Source organism: Lonchura striata, chromosome 2 (genome assembly GCF_050655825.1).
Source record: "Lonchura striata isolate lonStrDom1 chromosome 2, ASM5065582v1, whole genome shotgun sequence".
Lineage (NCBI taxonomy): Eukaryota > Metazoa > Chordata > Aves > Passeriformes > Estrildidae > Lonchura > Lonchura striata.
Genome location: NC_140704.1, coordinates 114,322,719 through 114,338,982, shown reverse-complemented (window position 1 = coordinate 114,338,982; position 16,264 = coordinate 114,322,719). Strand labels below are relative to the sequence as shown.

Here is a 16,264-nt window from a genome sequence, read left to right as displayed (position 1 = left end):
AACCCCTTGGGTTGCTGCATCTGGCGCCAGAGGAGGCAGAGGAGGGGAGAGGCGGGGGTACCACCCTGCTGAGGGAAAGCAGAATTACCAAGCTTGAGGGAGCCCCGCACGCCCACATGTTCCTGAGCTGGAGCTTTTTGTCATGTTCTTGGCTCTCTCACGTGATTTCAGTGCAATTTCAAAGGCGCTGCCACTAAAACCAATTGCAACTAAATTTATAAAACTCGAAGATGAACACACATCTCCTTCTACCTTCCCCCAGTAATGAAAACAAAACACAAAAGGCAAAGCACAAAGCTGTTAAGACCTATCCAAATTAAATTCTAAAAGGCATGTGATGTGTATCAGTGAAAATGCTTAAATTATGGCAAGATTTAACCACTTAAGGAAACAATAAAAGAATACTGCCAAGCAAAGTACCGTAAAAAGAACTTTACTAGGTACTATGCAGTTTAAAACCATTCTTTATATTTTATGAGAATTATGGATTTATTTTTTCATATCAGAAATCTTTAAAACTTTAATATGTTACTGAATGTTGAGCTACCAGGAGGTGATATGACATTACTTTATTAAACAATATTTCTTCCTGATAGAAATAACAGAGTGAATGTAAATTGCAATGCTGAACTTAAACTGATTTCTTTTTCTCTTTTTTACTATCAAAAATCCTACTCAGTTATCCCAATTAAACGGCCTCAGTAACTTAACCTCTTCTTAAAAACTGATATATGCCAACATGCTGGCGTGACAGTTTACTATGCCATTTCAGCCACACCACCCACTTGCCTAAATAACCAGTCCAAATCAGTAAGAGAGTTCTTAATGCTTATTAGAATTTCTTTGGAAATTTTTACCTGGAAAATATGTATCTATTCATTGACTAGCAATGCTGAAACCAAAGTTAAGTTATTTTAATATAGGGATTATACCACTTTTACTTTATGGAAAATAATTTCCAGGGTCTTGGTTACCACATATGAGCTCTTTCTGTCAGTTAAAAAATTTAACTTTGCTGCTTAAAGCAGCTACAGATTCCTCAACCAAGTGAACTTGCTTGCACTTCATTCCTTTTCATTATTTTTGCTCTTATTTTCTGCTTTCCTTCAGTTCTTTCCCTTATCTTTCTTTTTCTTCTCAATCTTCTGGTTTTTTTTTTCTTTTTATCTTTTCTCCCTCCCTTCTTCTATGTTCTGTTCTTGCTTTTCCACTTGCTTTCTTATTTTTCACTGTTTTCTCCTGTTTTCCTGTATTTATCCTTTCCCTTTTCTTTCTTCCTTTCTTCTCTTTTCATTTGTCCTTCTTCTCTTCTTGCTTTCTTATCTTCTTTTCTCAGTTTTATTTTTGCTGCATTTTCCCTTTTCTCTTCCTTCTCTTTACTTTTTTTTCATTCTTGCTTTATTCCTCTCATTTCTCTTCTCTTTACCTTATTTGTTCCTCTCTTTTTCTCCCTTGATTTTCCTTTCTTTCCTCCTGCTGTGGGTTTGCCTTGGCCAGCTGCCAAATGCCCACCCAGCCTTTTCCTCCCCCTCCCCAACAGGAACAGGGAGGAGATGAAAAAACTGTGGGTTGAGATAAAGACATGGTGATTACTTACAAGCTACAGTAAGAGACAAAACAGAGTTGACTTGATTAAAACATATTCATTGACAATTTTAAAAGATTTAGGTAAAGAGAAATAAAGACCAAAAAAAAAATTAAAACAACAGTTTTTCCCTTACAGGGTCATCCTTCCTCCTACATTCTCAATTTCTCTACCTTTCCCATTCTGAGTTGCAGTAAGAACAGGGGTTACACTCAGTCCATAACTGCTCCTCTCTGCCATTGCTTCCTCCTCACAGTTTTTGTCTGCTCTACCTGGATGCTCTGTGGGCAACACCTCCTTCAGGAAACAGCCAAATGTCCCAGTGTTGTCTCCTCCACTGGCTGCAGAGTAGATATCTGCTCTGGTGTGGCCCTCCACAGCCTTCAAGGGATCCTCTGCCCTGGTGCCCGAAGCACCTCCTTCCTTCTTTCTTCTCTGGCCTTGGTGTTCACACCACTGTTCCACACTATTTTTTTACCCTCCTCTTCTGCCTGACTGCTGTTTTTGCCTTTTCTTAAATATGTTACCCTAGAGGCACCACTATCTCAGCCGCAAGGCTGTGTCTGGCCCTGCAGCCCCACACTTCCAGAGCATTGTCATGAACTCTTCATTCATTCATCTCTTCATTCTGTCATCTTCTTTTATTTCCTTTCCTCTTTCCTTTATTTTTACACTTTCACATCTTCCATCTTTGCATCCTATCTCTTCTCTCTTCCTTATTCTTCTCCCAGTGTCTTCTCTCTTTCTCTCCTGCCCACCCCACCTTCATCCTACAACTTCCTGTTATGATAAAAGAATCATAATTCTTTTAAAGCAGAAATATAAAATAACACTAAACCTTCTTGATTAAGCAATAACAATTGAAATCCCTAAATTTAATTTTAGTTTTGTCCATTTCTACTCAAAACCAAAGAAACTGCCCCATATCTTATGCCTTCTTATTCACCAAAGTTCAAGAAAATCTCCACAGTTTATTTGTTCCTTTTCTACAGTTTTCAGTTAGGACATAACTTTGAACTGAAGGAATTCAGAATTTTGAAACTAAATGTCAAATTCCGGCACACTTATGGAGAAGGCATATGCTTATTTTTAACATCCAAAACATTGCAACCAACCCAAAAAGAGAAAGCTAGGACGTAAACCAGCAACCTACTTCTACACCTTCAATCCAGATTAAATTGAAAAAATAATAAATTCGAAAGTCTGTCACATCATGTGAGAGAATATATGAATAATAAGAATCATTCTTTTCCTTATAGATGATTTTTCTCATTATTCTTGTACTTCAAGAGTCAATCAGAATTTGAGAATGTTTTACTCAATCACCAAAATAGGCAGAAAAATCAAACTGATACAAAGAATAAGGAAGCTGGGAGTAATCATGAATAAAATTAGATCTGAAACAAATTATTGTTTCCTAGTAATATTTATTCCTAGAAAAACAGTTGTATAAGCAAGACTATACTTTCACCCTAAACATTAAAATAAATGCAACTACTACAACTTTGCTTACTAATAAATGCCAATTATGTGCATAAAATATTTTTGCTGAGTCCTTGCCTATAAGAAAAGCTTGAAAATAAACACAGAATAGGCAATCACAGTACACTCTGTACCTTTAAAAATATAGCAATGTATGATTGATTGGATTGTGTCAAATTAAAATATTTGTGTTGACGTGAAATGTTTAAGTTATACTTGTAGTACGTAAGAGAGTTTAACTTGGCAAAACAGCATGGTAAAACTTTTTTTCCTTCCCTCAAAGGACCAAGCAGATACTTTTTTTTTTGTGTTTTAACTTACTCCAGCTGTTGCAAATTAGTCTATTAGTAGACCTCCTTATTCTTCTTTGACTTAAGAACAGCTTCTTAAGTCTGGAACTAGGAAACTTAAGTTTCTCTTTAACTTAAAAATAGAAGTCAATCTAATTTCAAAATGTCACATACAATGTTTTCAAATTATAACAAAATAAACCATCAAATATTTTTTGAAAATATATAATGGATAACCAAAAAAAAAAGTTTCAAACTAGTCATTTTTGATAGCCACATCATTCCACCTGACAGGAAGCTTGCTGAAGTCCTTATTAAAGTCCCTTTGAATGAAAGAGCTGAGCCACACATGCCAAAGAAACTTAAAATAACATGGATCACAAAAAAAAGATCAGTTGTAGCCTAAAATCGCTTTCTGTTTTCAATACAAATTGAATGAGAAGTAGCATATTAAAATAATTAACAGTTCAAATCATGTCATTAATTCCTGGGTTGTAGCTTCGGCACAAATAATCCTGTACCAACACTTGTTTATATATCATACTTACTATATGTATACTTGTTCAGTATATCATTTGAATGAATGATATTTTGATGAAATAGTTTACATTTATATCAGCTATTACTGTAAACAGAGAACAGTCAGTGATTGGACTGGGTTTAGTGATGTTGGCTTTCCTCAAAATGGGACAGAGAGTCAGGAGTACAAATACACTTTGAAACTGCTGAATTTTCACTGGCCAAGGAAAGATTCCCTGATGGAAAACAAGCAGTCTTTAATAAAACAAAGTAACAAATAAAATAAAAACAACAACTTCCTGCTTGTCATATATTCCTTAAGGTATCTTCTCAAAAACCTCCTTGCTGTCACTTATGGGTCATAGCCTTTTTCCTTTGTGATTACTGCATTTTTTACAAAATTATTTCATGTTTGATAATGCTTACCCCTAAAGTATTTAACAGTCTAGAAAACAAAAACTCCAGGTGCACTGGTAACATAAAAAAAAAATAAAGGAAGGAATAGCAAGTATTAGCGGCCATTTGCAAGAGAGAATAGTTGTCTGGATCCCACACTTTTTTTTATTTTATTTGCTAATTTAATATAAAAGCATGCCAGTGAATCTCTGAATGGTGTATTTCCATGGATTCTGATAGCAAATAACTCTATCTTAAGCAAGCCTACTGAAACATTAACAATGCAGCAGCAGCTATGGATGCTGCAAGATCCTAAATAGGGTGACTCAGCTATGCGCACTTGTTTTCTTCTTGCTGGGAGGTAGTACTTACTGAAGAGAGCTACTAGAACCCATTTTCCTTTCCTCATATTACAAATACAATGAGAACCAAAGGGAATGAGGGAGAAATCAATTTGTCCTCTTTTAGCTTTTGAGGGCAAACAGCAAAACAGTTCTTGAGGATCATTTGAACACATTCCCATACGCAGCTCTTGGAATAACTGAGCAAAGGATGTATTTGATTAGAATTGTGCAATTTCCAATTTCTATGCACCTAAGAGCCTGTGTACATGTACAGTGGTGAATTTGTGTCTGTAGGTGCTATTTACACACTCAAGCCCATAAACATAATTTCATACATGTAATTTTTAGGTCTTTTATTTATTCTTTCCTTTGAGGTGTACATTTTGGTCCCCAGTTCTCTTTTAATAGTGTAAATATCTGTCAGCTACACAATGACTGGTTCTAGCATACAGCTATCATAAAACAGACTTGGTGACCAATGCAGAGTTCATTTGGATTAGAAATAGAAGACAGCTTTCTAAACTGCTGGAAGAAAACTCCTATCTTGAATAAAACATTTTTACTTCACACAACAGTACATAAGCAAGCAAAATATGTTCTGGCACTTGTTAAATTCTGTTTTGAAATGACAAGGATGCACGTAATTTAATTTCACAGTAATTAAGACTACCTGTGAGACTTGAATAAAATGGAATTGCTACCAGCTAGCCTTACAAAGAAAGGAAATTCATGTATGCAGAGCATTTTCTGGATAGTTATACCTGATCTTTTTCATTGTCCTCAGACAGTGAAATTCTGAGGCTTTTTGGGGGGCTTGAATCTATAAAATGTACTTAAAAAATTTAAATTAAATGTGCCAGTGCATAGCCATCAATCTCATAAAGAGAAATAGTAAATTTCTCAGCTCATATTGCATGAGGAAAAAAAAAAAACACAAATAAAAAAAACCCTCATAGATTCTTCTGTGGTTTTTCCCCTTTAGCGAAGAAATGGTTTAATTACAGGTAGACTGAAACATACACACCCATGTCTTTATAGAAACATAAAGACATCCACAGCAAACTGTTCCAGAGAAATAAATTATTACTAGAAAATGATGCTTTCATAGAAAGCCTGACAATGTTTTCTTCTTTCACATTCAAGTAAAACAGATTTAATTCAGTCTGCCAGAAATGGCTATGCTTCTGCTCTGTGAAAAATATGCTAATGATGAAAATAAGGACTTGACAATTTACTGAATACTAAGCGGAAAATCTGTAATGAATTGCCTGTGTTGTAACGTTCAGTTTAGTCTCCTTTTTTTTCCCCTCAGTTGCTATGGAATACTAGAAATAGCATAAAGAAGATTATACTATTTTGTGGGATGTTGTGCATGTCCCTTAAGACAGAATGCTTAGAAATAAAGACAAAAGTCAGCTGTGGGATAAATGAAATTCAAAGCAGTAATAAATAAAAGGCTTAAATACTAACTTTTCAATGCAAAAGGGAAATACAGAGAACAAAACAAATGCCAAAATAATTCAAGCCCAACAAGTAAATCTCAATCAGCAACTAGCAAGTTGAAACCTAGAGTAATTCATTTTACACCTGCAAGAAAAAGCAGCTTCTTAGGTTACTTGTATGCTGCAACAAAAGCTCATAAATCCATTAAATGCAGGCATGTCTTCAAGTTCTCAGCCAGACTTCAATTTTCACTGCAGGTTTTAAGCCTTCAATAGATTAAACTCTTTTCCTAAGCATATTTTACCAGAGTGTACATTCAAACAGTACTCCTTCTAGCTAAAGTGTCTGTATGCTTCTGTGTTTGAAACTTTTATATATATGGCTGGTCCTGACAGGTTTATGTGTTGAATCACATTTGTCCAAATACTACCTGAAGTAAATCCAGTAGATTAGTCCTGCCTTTTTACAAGCACAAGAGGAGCTGAGCAAGGTTACTGGCTACTCAGCAAGATTCTTACATTTTGCCCCTAACCAGCATTAGTTATATCTATTAGTTATATTAATTGCACTGATATTAAGCTCTCTTCCTTCTGATTTTTATTTCGAAACCATTGGTTTATTACCTCTGTACTTTAGTGTTAATATGTGGTAGATCTTCATTTCAGGACAATGATGGGAAGAAAAACACATTCTGTCAACTTTCAGTCTCCCTAGAATATTTTTGAAAATTTTGTGTCTGGACAGCAGTGGACAACTATTATTGGAAAGCTCTTCTATGTCCTTGCTTCTTCTTAAAGTGATGCTGGCAAAACAATCTGATTAAGGCAGTAGAATCAGAGAACGCATTTAATCTACCTACCTTTCACACAGTCATACTTATACAACTGTAGCCAGACTTTGGAAAAAAGCAAAACAATCAGTCTGTCGACTGGAAAACTGCATCTCTTCAGTAATTTTTTTTTTTTTTAATTAAGGCTTAATGCATTAAATTAGTGGAAACATACTACACACACACAAAACAAAATTACCACCAATCCCCCACCCCAAACAAATAAACCAACCCTAAAACTTTCACTGCTGGGAGGATGGATTGAAGATATGGTTAAACTTTGCTGATGTAACTTCAGAGAGTATCTGATTGTTTTGAATGCATTTAAGTCTCTTGGATAGCTTTATTTTTGAAAAAGAGACACTATTTTTAATGCAGAATTATTCTTCAAAATACTGAAACATTATAGAAAAAAAAGAGCTGTAGCATACAGTGTATTTACACAATCTAGGAAAAATATGGGAAGACAGATAGGACACAATATACTCTTTGGTAACACCAATATATAATGTAGAAGGTTTCTCTTTTCATCAGCCTTAACTACATTGTTGCTTTTCAGTCTCTTTCCATAAAAGTCTACACTGAGAGACACAAGAAAAAGGCCAACACAAATTCTTACATTAAACATAAAAATATATTGATAAAGGAATCATTACATTATGAAAAGCAACAGTGGAATTGTTGACAAATTTACACTATCTAGTCACAACTGATGTCCACCTCATTCTTCAAAATAGAGTAACCTTTAACATGTCATGACTGCACAAAACTAGTAAATCTTTTAAGACCTGTACTGCTATACGTTATTTGTTACATTTAAGTTGCTGGATTTCTACTTGTATTATAAAAGGAGCATCTTTATCATTAAATTAATGGAGGTCCTAATTTCAAAATATTAGGCTGTGATACAAAGGAAGGACTTGGGTGCACTTAAGCATAAAAAGGTTTTGCAACTAGATCTAGAACTTTAGAACTTGAAATATTTATCACATAAAAAATCTAACTACCATAATTTTTCCTATTACAGGTAAAAAAAAAAACTTTCAAATTTTTCACATATCCTCTGAATTATTATAACCTGAATATTTAATAATTGTACAGGTCACTCTCCCTTATCAGGAAATCATCAACTAAATAAAAAGCTTCATACAGTGCTTTATATACAGAATAGGTTTGGGTGGAGGGAGAAGAAACCTAAATAGCACAAGTAAAATAGTTTAATAGCACCTAGGAGACAAGTGTGTCACACACACTGGATTCCCATTTTCCCAATCTTTGCAGATACATTTTGCAGAACTGCTAATAGATGGAAAGCAAAAAAAGGTTTATGGCATATCTTCAAAAAATACTTTAAAAAAAAATCAATCAAGACTATTTCCTGTAATTTATATGAAAGAAGAAAAGCTGCTTACCATATAAGTTTTAGCACCCAAATACAGAGAAATATTGTACCAAATGGAAAACTGAAGACCTGAACACTAAATGGGCAAAAACGCATGTGGAAAAGTAACAGCAACATCTAATCTTAAAGAAAAGAGAATCGACTGTTCTAAAATCTCGGCTGACCAAAGAATGCAGGAACAAACTTCAACATGATGACAAATCATGATGAACAAACTTCAACATGATGACAAAGAAGAAACCATATGAGCTTTTCTAAACCATCAACTGAAGGTCCCAGACATGGCGAAAAAATGGAATTGCTTTATTTTCTCATCATTGGTCCTGGAACCAAACTAAGGCAGAACTCTTGACTGGCCTCAAGTCAGAACATGAAATAAATACTAGGATGTTTCCAATTTTGAGGATGCAAAGGAAGGGAAAAAAGATGACAGCAGATCAGGATAACTGGAGACCATAGTGTGGATGACTCTGAATGAGAAATCAGGAATATTCATCTTGCAGAAGCTCATGGGACACAGGACTGCATAGAGATGGCAAATAGTAGATACTGCACAGGCAGCACCAATTTAACAGACAGGACAATGGGAGTGGGAGAGACAAAGACCAGGTTATATTCTTAGCTCTGCATTTAGCTTTGATAAATACTACTTGGATTCTGTCTCCACCCTCTTTTTACATATGCTCAATTAAGACTTTTCAGTAAGAACCGTATCCTCCAAAGTATTCTGTGTCATACTCAAAAGGCGCTTACAATTTATGCTATGCCATTTATCATTGACACCTCAAAATTAAATTCACACCTTAATTATAAAGATAGTTTTATAAGAACCACTGACATGCAGACTGATTTTACTGGACTGTTTATTGAAGTCCCTAGACAGAGACTCCACTGTCCTGTGAAGGAAAAAAAGAAGAGCATTAAAACAAATGAAACACTCCAGGTAATTTCTAAAATACTAAAATATGTAGAAAAAATTAGGATAATGGTGGCTCAGGCAAAAAACAAACAAACAAACAAAAAAAAAAAAACATTTCAGGTAGCTAAATGTCTTGTATTGAAATATTTATTATATAGGTATACACAATGGAAGACTCAGCATCATTAATAAATTCTTCATCTTTGCAATTCACAGAGGGCAAACATTTGAGGTTTTATTATTTTATCTCTGGTCTACATCTCACTCAAAACCAGTTTTCCAAATCAATACAAATGTGGGATTACTACTGTCCAGATATAGGCAAGCTTTAAACAGTAGGGTAATTAAAATGCAGCAATATGCAATCAAGAATTTACAACCCTGATCTTAGACTTAATACTTCAGCTATTCTAGGGCTACATCACTGCCAAAACCTGAAATAATTATTACAAGGTGACAGAGGTGTGATTATGCAAGTTACAGTTCCAGTGCTGGAATGCAATATAGAAAACCCACTGGTTTTTACCAGGTTAAATTGCACCACACAACAATGCTGGGAATTGTCTAGGCAAGAAGGAGCAAGCCTGAGGATTTTCAGCTGGCAAACTGCTGCTATCCAAACTGCCTACCAAATTAGGTGGTCTTTTACACTGGAAAGAACAGCATTTCAAAGACATGTCTGAAGTAAATTTATACAGAAAGACAGGTTGTACTGAAAGTTTGTTTCTTTCACTGCTTCACAGCCAAAAAGCCACATCTGTACATGCATGAAAGTCAACCTAATAATGCCAGGCAAAAGACTTTGAATAGCTTTTGCCCTCTCTTTCCATCACGGCTTCCTTTCAGTCCATTGCAGGGAATAACTACCTTCAGACAAAACAATACACTCCCTTCAGCTGAAGAGGCTCCCAAATAAATTCTATCAGACATATGCAGCCACAGAAGCCTCCTAATAGTCCATGCTCTTCCGCTGGCAAAAACAGCCTTAAGACAAAAACTGTGGTTCTTTCAATTAAATTTTTAAGTGGTTTTGGTAATTGCAGGGAATTTGGTTTTTTTCTTTTTTAAGTGAAAGATATGTGTGACTTAATAATTATGAATTACAATGACATTTTGGAATGATTTTACAGAGAAAGAAAGTAAAAAATTCTCTGTCTATATGCATACAATAAAACAAGGAACCTGAAAATGATAAACAATGGAAGACAGTTGCCAGCTCATTTAGCCTATTTACAGAAACAGCAGCATTCAGAAGGGATTTCTTTTTAAGTCAATAGCTCTAAGGATGAAGTATGCAAAGGCTTAAAGAGACACTGTCAAAAAGATCAAAGGATTCACAAGTGACGGTAATATTTTCAGGAGTCCCCTCTAACTTCAAAGCTAAAGACAGACCCCACACGGATCATATGTTTTATTCCATTGATGACTCCACTCTGCAGTTCAAAGTGGGTTTAATTCTAGCTAACCCACTATTTTCATATTTTTGCACAAAGACTGTAAATCTAGTAACAGTGTCTTTGAGATTTATGAGGGTCATACTTTGCACTGCTTTCCTAGGCTCAGAAGACTTAATATGTTATGATATCATTCATGATAAATATTATCAACACTGTGGAGTGCACAAGAAACAGCACTATTGCCAGTGCCAGTGGCAAGCATCTCTTCTTAGTCTTCTGAAAGACTACTGTCACAACAATAAATCAATAGGTAGCTTAGTCTTGCAAAGCAAAAGGCAAAATATGCAGAGGGAAAAGAGAAGATACAACTGATGCTCTGATTCCCATAGCTGAAATTAAGATCAACAGAGAAACACCAACAGAATGAAGTTTGAGATTTTGAGATTCCTAGTGGAAAATGAAAAACAGAGTGAGACAAAGCAACTTTTAAAAAAACTCTTTTATGAATTACCTGAACAGAATAATGTCATGGTTAAGTTAGTTGACCATACAGAAGTCAATTACTCCAGCTGAATAGGGGTAACACTATGAAATGATCCCATTCCAGCATTCACAATCCTGAGTCTAATGGAGGAGGAAAGCAAATAGCTAGCATAGCTGTGGGCTAAAGTTGTACTCCAAGAAATTAAGCAGCTTGTCCCATTTTGAAAGTTTATTGGCTTTTAACTTATACTGAGAATCTTTGGCTTTAATCTTATCCAGACAAGTCAATTTCCCAGCCTCATCATGCACAGGAGAAAGGGAACTACAGAAAGCCAAGACATAATCTAGGGTTATTAGCATCAAACATTTATCAGAGTTTGGCTGGATATTCTCTCTTAGGACTCAAACAATGTGTATGGCCCAAGTACTGAAAACTGTTCTAGAAAAATTCATAGAAAAACATGGATCAAGGGATATGTCAGTTAATTTCCCTAGTTCAAGGCAGGATCAACCAAATCTATGTAATTCCTGAAAGACACATCACTGCACTGGGTTGGGGTGAGACCTAGCAACCTTTCACATATCTTCCAAGGCTCACAACAGGAATTAATGATTCCTGTTAAAAAAACCAAACCAAACCAAACCAAAAAAAAAAAACAAACAAAAAAAAAAAACAACCCAAAAACAAAAACAACAAGAAAACCCCCCACCTTTGTACTTTCTAATTGGCATTTTCTCTTTCTCCAGTATAATGGCCTTATTTCTTGTTCTGTCCATAGCAGACATTCAAGATAACACCTTCACTCTTTTCCTTTCTTTGGGGTAGCTGAAGACTTACTATGCCTATATTCAATCTTCTTCTCTTCCTTAATCCAAAGAACTAACTCATACCAGCTTCTGATAATTTTAAGTGGTCTTCAAGTGGTCCTACTCCTCACAAAGGTACAGTGCTCCAAACAGAATGCAACAAACAGACAGGTTACTTCTGGTGGTTCTGCAGGCAATTTCCAGGTAATGACAAAAAAAGGACAAAATCAAGAGAAAAGAAAGACAGGATCAGAAAAGCATCTGGCAAGTTTCTGGGACTGTACTAGGTTGACTTGAACCCATGGGGAAGAAGCAGCTAAACACTGAGCATTCATGAAAGGATCATTTGTCATTTTTAGCAAAACAAGGGAGAACAGAAAAAGAAGAAAAGGGCTTCAGGAAATTAAACTTCAGCTAACTCACCCACACAACATGCACAAAGAAATTTCTGTAAGCACACCAGCAGAAAGGAAACTGACTTGCTCTTTCAAGAAGGGGTTGGCATGAAGTAGTTGCACTCAAAGAACAGGAGTTCTAATGCCTAATCAGAAATGTGTATATGATTAGACAGCTGCTAAAACCAATACCAGGAACAAACATGGGAAAATTGATTAGATGATGATTAAATAAATTTGGTATTCTCACATCAGTTAAATGTGCTGAAATTCACCATAGATAATTAAAGCTGATTCATTTATGAGAATTTGTAGAAGATATCAGTGATTCCAAAAGAATGGAAAACAGTCAGTGATTAGCATAAAAAAAATTTAAAAAGACAGGTCTGAAGAAGTAGAGATGCAGCAACTGAATTTAAATTCCCACAAAATATAGAAAAAAAATTATTTGGAAGTATTTAGCAAATAACAAGTTGAGTAATATATAGGCCTGTCAAGAACAAGTTATTTCAAATCTATCAAAATATTCTTTGTGACATAGCAGCAGATCCTATAGCTAGAGAAGCAGCAGTAGGTACCATATAGGCCAACTTAATAAGATTTTGGTTTCTCATGGTCTTCCATAAGCAAACAAAGAAATATAATGCTTCAAAAGAAAAAAAGTTCTAATAAGCAGATGCCACTAAAGCTTGGAAAAGCTGCGTACATGCTGGATGACAAGAGTACATTGTTATAGCAATTCTACTGAACTTGAGAAACAGTCTGCAGAAAATCCAAATACAATTCATTAGGGGAAATTTCAGAGCTTAACAACAATTAGTAACAAAAGAAATGCGAGATGGAGAACAAGCAGCGAGGCAGCAGCACAGGGGAAAAGGAGCACTGAGGCAAGAGAGTGGATCATACTCTGACTAGTAGGCTGTGCCACACTAGCAAAATCAGCAAAAGCTCATGCTAGGATATATGGACAGCAGGTGGTGATCGTAGAAATTTACAGCAGGACAGGAAATGTTTTCAGGACAGAGAATCCAGAGCACTGGGCTCTGAAGTGTGCTGCTGCCTGTCTTCCTTGTAAAGAGATTTCAGTGTCCAGGTCTGTTGGCCTGACAGTGTTCACCACGAGCACAGGCATGAATGTTAAGTAAATCCTTCTCCCTCCCCACCACCACCCACAGAAGAAAGCCATACATTTTCTACATCCCAGAAAGGCTTGCCTTAAAAGTTGTTATTCCTTCTAGGCAGTAGAAGAAATGCCTGCCTACTGACCATTTTACAACCAACAAGCATAACAGGAAAGCTATTTAAGAAACAAAAATGAGTTGTTTCTTCCCCAAGATATAAAGAATAAGGTAGGTATAAAACTTCTCACAGGGTGTATCAGTAGAGCTTTTTGGTTTATTTTCTAATGGATATCTGCTTTGTAAATTTATAATTTAATTATTTGGCATTTAATTATATGAGTAATACAAAAATAAATGTGCAGCTTGATGCCTTTCTGGCAAAAAAAGAAAAAGAGGCTAAATAGTCTGACAGTGTTTTTTTAAAGATTACACATAATGACAATGAGATGGCTGAAAATCATATATTAGTCTTTCAGATTTACTATCTCAGCAAAAAGCTTTAGATTAATTAATGCTACAATATATATGAAAAATGACTAAGACAATTAACCTCATTCATCTATAAATGGAAGAGCAGAGAGAAGAGTTTCTTAACTTAATGTAGTAATTGCCAAGGTTCTACTGACAATGACAATCAGTATAAAGGAATAAGTAAAGTGTATTAGAGTAGTAACATATTCCTGGCTCAAGCTCAGACTTGGAAGAATACACAAATCGATACAGAATAAAATATGCTAGTACCATTCTGCTGCTTATGGCCAGATGACTGCATATCATAAATTTACATCCCTTGCTCATCTTAGCTGGCTGCAGCAGAGAGACCAGGAAAGACCATCTTTAGTTGTCACCCTGTTCTTTTAGAAGTTTTAAAGTTCTTTTAAAAGTTTTCTATGCCTTCTGATGTTCACATATCTCTACTGGAGTTTCTCACATTGTTCATGTAAATAATGATTGTTTTGCATTCTTCTTTGTGGGAGGAGAAAATTGACGGACTGTTGGTTTGACCAATGTGGTTGGAGAGGTAGCAATTTCATCCTCCAATCCACTGTCACTTTTCAAATTCTATATATTGTGAGGTCAGAAATAAAGTTCCCTCCTTTTGCTCTCTTTTCCCTCTTTTGTATTTAGCATGCGTGTGTGAGTTATTTCGTGTCATAGTGTGACACTTAGTAGCAGCAAAGGCACCAACTGGCAGGAAGGTACTGAAAGAAATTGCTGGATGAAGTGAACAGGAGACTCTAAATTCAAGTACTTTGTAAACCAAACACTAGTGACGTGCTGAGGCCAAATCAACAAATCTATGTATGAAGTCAAGCTCTTTATTGGCTCCTATAATGAGTTAGTCACTCAGGTAACTCTGAAAGTTTGTCACTAATCAAAATTAAAATGCAGCAGAAACTCAATTTTCACACTAAATCAGAAGTTAAATGAAAATTAAAATACTTAGAAATCAATACAGAATCAACATTTTCTCATTTTACAACTGCAGAATTTAGAATTTTTAGGTTAAGGACTTTAGGATGAAAATGTTTCAAGTATAAAGTACAATGAATTTTATTCTTCTCAGTTTTCCAGAACTCATGACCACATAGAGCATCCTGCAATCTACTACACTGTCACATATACCTGCATGTACCACAAATAAAAATCAAAACAAATCTGAATTTCTTTCCTATTTCACTGTAATTCTCAGTTTCTTAGTAACTGAAGAAATGAAAGATTTGGAACCTTTTTAAAGGAATCTTTCTCTTAGTATTCATTCTGCAGCAATTAAAAAGGGCTTTGACTTTTTCTATGTTTAAAATATAAAACATTGTTTTCATTCCTTTCCATAGGTTTTCCACTCAAAATTTTATTCATGCACTGATCATGAAAAGAAGATTTTTTTAATTTACAAAGAAATGCTATTAGCAAGCATTAGAACCCCTCCCATGCAATTGTCTCATATCACAAGATATAAGAAGAAAGCAATTCATTCACTGCTGTGAGAAACAGTATCTTAATAGAACAGATTTTCAAAACTGTGCTTTCTTGCATTTTTCTTGTTGTTGTATGCAAATCATTGCGGCATAACACGTTTGGACGTTCATTTTAAAAAGTTTTCATCCCCTTTCTTCCCTGGAATCATTGCCAAATAAAGCAATTTCTCAACAGGAATTAAAACACTTTAAATCTGTAAAAGGTGGCAAATTCAATTCACTTTCCATACCATCTCTTTTGCAATTTTATCAAAATATAGCTATTATGAGCTTGTTGTGAGGCTGCCAACAATGAAGTCCATGCTTATGCTGTGCAAACAGTCACATAGATTGTGTTCTGTTCTGTTTCCTAGGAACAACAGTGAATTCAGCAAAAATATGTCCCATAGTTACTTCTGGTTCACCTTTACATGGGATTTTGAAGTTCTCTTGTTCTGAATCTTAGGTTCCACACTGGAAGAACATAATTAAAATAGAAGCATGTCTCTCTGTGCTTTGAGACAGCAACAAGTATTAATTTATTAAAACAGAAACTTTTACTATAATATCTGAAGAAGAGGCAATTGCTTCTTGTAGGGCACCTCCACCAGCCAATCAGTTTTTCCTTATTTTCACTTTCTGCCCAAGTTTCCACTTGAAGGTCACTAAAGGACCTAGCAAGTAGATAGTCACTTTTGAGAATAAAAAGCTGCATGTACATCTGAACCAGGCAGCAATGGAAGACATCTGACTGATTTCCATTCTCTCTGGGTAACAGATCTATCCTCTAAAAAGATAATTATTATCACTTGAATCTATACCCAAAGTATGCTGTTATCAAGCAAGTTGAGGTGCTGTATCAATTACAGTATCCATGCTCTGCAGACACAGACT

At 35.3% G+C, this 16,264-nt stretch overlaps 1 protein-coding gene across 6 annotated transcripts in view; it reads right to left on the bottom strand.

Annotated features, from left to right (window-relative positions):
* ASXL3 (ASXL transcriptional regulator 3) overlaps positions 1-16,264 on the bottom strand; it is a 124,996-nt gene that overhangs the window by 81,644 nt on the left and 27,088 nt on the right. The gene's annotated exons all lie outside the window — the stretch shown is intronic.